The sequence below is a fragment of the Sceloporus undulatus genome, chromosome 2 (genome assembly GCF_019175285.1).
Source record: "Sceloporus undulatus isolate JIND9_A2432 ecotype Alabama chromosome 2, SceUnd_v1.1, whole genome shotgun sequence".
Taxonomy (NCBI): Eukaryota; Metazoa; Chordata; class Lepidosauria; order Squamata; family Phrynosomatidae; genus Sceloporus; species Sceloporus undulatus.
The window spans coordinates 124086423-124092487 of NC_056523.1; the positions used below are offsets into that span (position 1 = coordinate 124086423).

At 41.6% G+C, this 6065-nt stretch overlaps 1 protein-coding gene across 2 annotated transcripts in view; it reads left to right on the forward strand.

The window, feature by feature from the left end:
- PRR36 (proline rich 36) overlaps window positions 1-6065 on the forward strand; it is a 19904-nt gene that overhangs the window by 1277 nt on the left and 12562 nt on the right. The gene's annotated exons all lie outside the window — the stretch shown is intronic.

Sequence of the window (6065 nt, forward strand, 5' to 3'; positions counted from 1 at the left end):
AAAAAGAGACAAGAGAGAGATCCCTGATCTTTTAGGGAGAGATCTCGCAGGGTGTTTCTGGACAGGGTAAGGCGGGGGGGGGAGCCTGCCAATCCTCTGGAGGGGCTCTCTCTTAAACGATGGGGGAGGCGAGTGCCTTTGAAAAAGCAGCCTTCCCGGCCGCCTCCCCTGTCTGCGAAGCCTGGCATCTGGGAGGCTGCCTCTCCCTCTTCTTTGTTGAGGGACCGACTGGCAGGGAGGCCCAGCCCCACCCAGGGCTGCTTTGTCAGGGAGAGGGATGGACCCCCCCCCCCCATTGCCCACCGACCCCGTGCTTTCCTGCCTGCCTTTGAGCTGGGGATGTCCCCAATATAAAGGCAAGCAGAACTCGGGCTTTAACTGGGGATGAAAAAGGCAAGGCTGAGCTGTTTCATTGTTACTGGGAAACCCTTGTTTGCTGTTGCCTTCAAGTCCTTTCTGACTTATGGTGACCCTACTATCATGGGGTTTTCTGGGCAAGATTTGTTCAGAAGAAGTTCGCCCTTGCCTGCCCCTGAGGCTGAGAGAGTGTGACTTGCCCAAGGCCACCCAATGGGTTTCGTGGCTGAGCCTGGTCTCCAGAGTCGTGGCCCAACACGCAATCCACTACTGCGCCACACTGGCTCTCCAAACTAAGTGCCTCCCTGGAGTAATTAATGGATTTGTGGATGAAAGTGACATGGATGAGCAAGAGTAGGGGGTGCTTTAGAAATGGGTTTGGAGTAGCTACATACAGTGGGCCCTGGGCATCCACTGGGGTTTGGGTCTAGGACACCCCATGGATACCAAAATCCATGGATGCTCCAGTGCCATTAAATACAGTGGCATAGTAAAATGGGTTCCCTTATATAAAATGTCAACATCAGGATTTGCCTTTAAGAATTTAGATATTTTTAAAATACTTTCAAACTGTAGATGCTTAAATCCAAGGATAAAAAATCCATAGATATGGAGGGCTGACTGTAATATGTTTCCAGCCCCAGTTGAAAGCGTCACTTGTAATCTAGAAAGTCTTCCCCTGCTCTGGACCCTACAAAGAGAGGATGGGAAGTCTTTTCAAGCATCAGCCTAGCCACACCCTGAGATCTCCAGCCTTTCCCTCAGAGAGGTTTGGAAGCGAATGGCAAGGAAAAAGGGCTTTTCAGCTCATGGTGGCTCTGCACACTGGCTCTCTTTGTATAGTTAATAATAAACAAGGGGGTTGCTTTCCCTCCTTCCCACTCCATAAAACACTTTTTAAGAGAGAGAGAAGCCCCACTCTGCAAACACTTAACAACACAATAGTTCTTAACCTTTGGGTTTGGGGTGTGGTCATGGATCCTTTTGAGATTCTGTGGATACCCCCCATGCACTAATACACATAAACAAATACAGTCAGCCCTCCATATCTATGGGTTCTTTATCCACGGATTCAACTATCTACCTCTTCAAAATATTCAAAAGAAATATAAAATTCCAAATAGCAAGCCTAGATTTTGCCATTTTACTTTGACATTGTATATAATGGGACTTAAACATCCATGGATTTTGATATCCATGGGAGGGGTCCTAGTACCAAACCCCAGTGGATACCAAGGGCTCACTGTATAGGCAAAATGTTGCATACAGTTTATTTTACTGTATTGCGTTGGATCCCATGTTAAGATCCCCTAATAGGAATATCCCCTTCCACTGATTTTCTAGTGTCTAGGAAGACAGGGGAGTGACTTTCCTGTGTGTAGAGGCAATACAGTCCTATTAAGAAAAATATCCTATGGTGGGTAGTCCTTTGCTTAAAAGTTAGGGGTGTTACAAGTCATTTGGCAGCTCCTCTGATAATACTGAAGTGGTTCTCAGCTATTCTAAGTTTAAGGGAGATTGAAATGAATAAAATGTTCATGGTGTGTGTGAAAATCTGTGAAGTGAAAGAACGTATGGCGGTACATGAGGCATATAGTATTGACCTTTCAGAGGTGACGAAAGGCTTAATGGGGGTTATAAGAACAAGAACCTGTTTGTTCCATTTCATCCAAATTAGATTTAAAAAGAAAGATCTTGGGCGACTTGTGGTCATATCAGGTGAGCTTTTGAGGGGGAGGGGAGTGATCAAGTGTCCACCTGGACTGTAAAACTAATAGGTTTTTTTTATGAAAGGTGACATGGATGTGCAAGAGGAGAGGGTGCTTTAGAAATTGGTTTAGGGTAGCTACATAATACATTTCCAGCCCCAGCAGAAAGTACCAGTTGTAATCTAAAAGGGCTTCCACTGCTCTGGACCCTTAAAAAAGGATGGAAAGCCTCTTCCAGCATCAGCTTACCCACACCCTGAGATCTCCAGCCTTCCAGTACCTCCTCCCAGAAAGGTTTAGAAGTTAATGCCAAGGAAAAGAGCCTTTTCAGTTGTAGCTCTTCTCAGGGAGGCCCGCTTGGCTCCAACATTTTCATCCTTTCAGGACCAGGTTGAGATGTTTCTTTGTTGTTATTGTGTGCCTCCAAGTCATTTTTTACTTATGGTGACCCTATCATGGAGTTTTCATGGCAAGGTTTGGTCGGAGGGGGTTTGCCATTGCCTCTCCCGAGGCTGAGAGCATGTGACTTGCCCAAGGTCACCCAGTGGGTTTTATGGCCAAGCATGAAGTCGAACCCTGGTCTCCAGAGTTGTAGTCTAACACTCAAACCACTACACTATGCCACTTGCTCTTGAGATGTTTCTTTACTCCAGGTATTTGATAGGATGCAGTTGGATGTTTTTTAACGAGTTGCATTAACACCAATTGATTTTGCTTTGTTATTTTAGGGAGTGGGAAGTGTTTCATATTAGAGATATTTTGCTTTTGTTTTAACCTTTGCTTGTGTTATCTCTTACAAAATGTGGCATTTATTTTTTTTAAAAGATGTTTAATGTCTTTAATTGTTGTTGTTGTTGTGTGTTTTCAAGTTGATGCTGAATTATTGCAACCCTAATCCTTGGGTTTTCTTTGCAATTTGTTCAGAATGGAGGTGTCTTTGCCTTCCTCAGAGGCTCAGAGATTGACTTCCCCAAGATCCCCCAGCAGATTTCCATGGCTTAAAGAGGGTTTGAAGTGTGGTCTCCCAGAGTACCAGGCCAGCATCTAGACCACTACACCAGGCTGGTTCTTGTTTAGTTAATACTAGTAATAAAATAGGCAGCCGTGACCACTTACGTCCTCAGACATGGATCCTTCAGCTTTCAACCACTGACGCTTAAAATTTGAAGAATCAAGGTAGATGGATTTGATTCTGATAAGAGGGACACAATAATCATCAGAGAGAGACACTATCCATAATCACTTCCTCCTGGGATGAAAAATATAACATAATTAAACAGATTGTCCCAAGGGGTGCCTGATTTGTTTATCTCAGCTGGCTTTTTCTTGTTTGAGGTGAAAGGGAATAGTGAACTGTATTCAGAACAATTCACCTTGATGGCTTTCCATAGAGGGAGGAAATGCAGGAAGAGAAGGCTTTGATAAAAGGTGGATATGTATTGTTCCTGGGAAGCTAGAAGAGTACTATATATACAGTACTCATGTACTGTATTGTACTCTAGAAATTTTAGGCACAAATTGACTCCAAAACCCAAGTCAACTTATCCACCATAGGTCAATGTAAGTAACTCTTTTTTTAACGTTTTACACAAGACAGACATAAGATTCCCATCAGAAAATATACATACAGATACACACATCTTGCCCTCATCCCACAAGACAATAATATATTCAAAAATATATAACATAGAAAAAGTATAGCTTCCTACTACTTGGTCTTTTCTTTGTTTATTTCATCTAACCGTTGTATCTATCTGCTTTAATAACTGCATTCTTTACAAGTCTTTATCTATATCTATATAGCTTATATCTTAAATTATTGCATTTGCATTCATTTGCCCCACCTTCTCATATTATCTTTGACTAGACCTTCATTTCCCAGTTTTAAACTCTCAACCTTGTATGTTCTTATCAACCTACTAGCCTTTATTCTCTAACAAAAATAGCATTTTCTATATATAACTTTCCCCCCAAATCTTACAACACATTTTAACTTATAATTCTTTATCTATAAGATCCAATCTTTTTTTACGTTATCTTCAGTTTTCTCTTTCATCCAACCTGTCATTATATCCATTTCCGCCATCTCATATACTTTAATCAACCATTGGTCAATAGTTGGTGCTTTATCCGCTTTCCAGTATTTAGCATATACAATCCTAGCACATGTAAATAAATAAAATAATAATTTCCCATATTTTCTTTCCACTTTATGTTCTATCATCCCCAACAGAAGATATTTGTATGTTCAAATTTGTTGTTATTATTTTATATATTTCTTGCCAATATTTTTTTGCTTCTTTCCATGACCACCACATATGATAGTATGAGCCCATAATAACATAAGAACATTTCCAACAATTTGGTTTTGTTTTCATATACATAAAGAAGATTTTTTGAGGTGACAAATGCCATCTATATATATCATTTTATAATTTTTTTTCAACTCTTGACTGACAGTATATTTTATTCCTCTACCCCATATTTCCTCCAATCATTCATAATCTAAATCATGTCCCACATTTTGTGCCCACTTTATCATACTATTTTTAATTATCTCATCTTCTGTGTCCCATTTTGTTAGCATTTTATAGAGTCTAGAAATCATTTTATTAGTTGCTCTTCCAATTATTTCCTCCCATTCTGATTTTTCCATTTGTATACTTTAACTCTTATTAAAAATGCCCTGGTGAAAGGCAAGAACATAATCTCTCCTGGAATCACAGACCCCCCACCCCTACTCTCTCATCTATCCAACTTTTAGGAAGAGCACAAACAGTTCCTACCTCTCAGGAAGATTCCAGATGGTGCAGTTGGGGGACACTTGCTCCTCCAAGAGGGAACTAACATCTGGGGTCCCTCAGGGAGCTGTTTTGTCCCCCACTTTGTTTAACATTTACATGAAACCGCTGGGAAAGATCATCCGGAGGCATGGGGCGCAGGGTTATCAGTATGCTGATGACACCCAAATATGCTTCTCTGTGTCTCCGACTGCTTCAGTGTCTAAGGATGGCGTCTCTCCTCTGAATGCCTTCCTGAAGTTGGTAATGGGCTGGATGAGGGAAAACAAACTTAGTCTGAATCCAGAGAAAATGGAAGTACTGGTGATAGGTTCCCCAAGCCTGGGGAAGGAAATTTATCCACCTGTCCTGAATGGGGTCACACTTCCCCTAAAGGACAAAGTTCGCAGTTTAGGAGTACTTCTGGACTCGTCCCTGCAGTTGACATCTCAAGTAGATGTGACGGTCAGAAGTGCTTGCTATCAACTTCGGTTGATATGCCAACTGCGACCCTACCTGGGCCAAAGGGACCTTGACCTCTCTAATGCACTCTACATGGAGCTACCCTTGTACCAAGCCCGGAAGCTTCAGTTAGTACAAAACATGGCAGCCAGATTGGTCACCGGTGCATCTAGGTTTGACCATATAACACCTAAGTTGAAAGATCTTCACTGGCTGCCTGTTCACTACCGAGCGCAACACAAGGTGTTGGTTATCACCTATAACACCCTACATGGCTTGGGCCCGAGTTACTTGAGGGACCGCTATCTCCCCATATAATCCGCCCCGCACACTCAGAACATCCGGGAAGAATCTATTGGAAATTCCTTCATCCAAAAATGTTTCCACTTCCCAGTTGGTCTTTTCAGTGACGGGCCCCCGGATCTGGAGCAGTCTTCCCAAGGAGCTCCATCTGATGACCCCCCTAGAAACATTTAAAAAGAGGCTTAAAACCTTTCTCTTTTGTCAAGCCTTCCCCTCTGAAGAATGATGTTGTGTATTTCTGTTGCCATCAACTCTCTGCCTTACCCTCTTGAAGAATTGTGTTTCGAGTTTATATATTTGTATGAATGTATTATTGGATTTTATCTATTTTTATGAGATGGTTTGTAATGGTTTTAATAGTCTGTAAACCGCTTTGATCTATGGAAAAGCGGTATACAAATAAAATTATTATTATTATTATTATTATTATTATTATTATTATTATTATTATTAT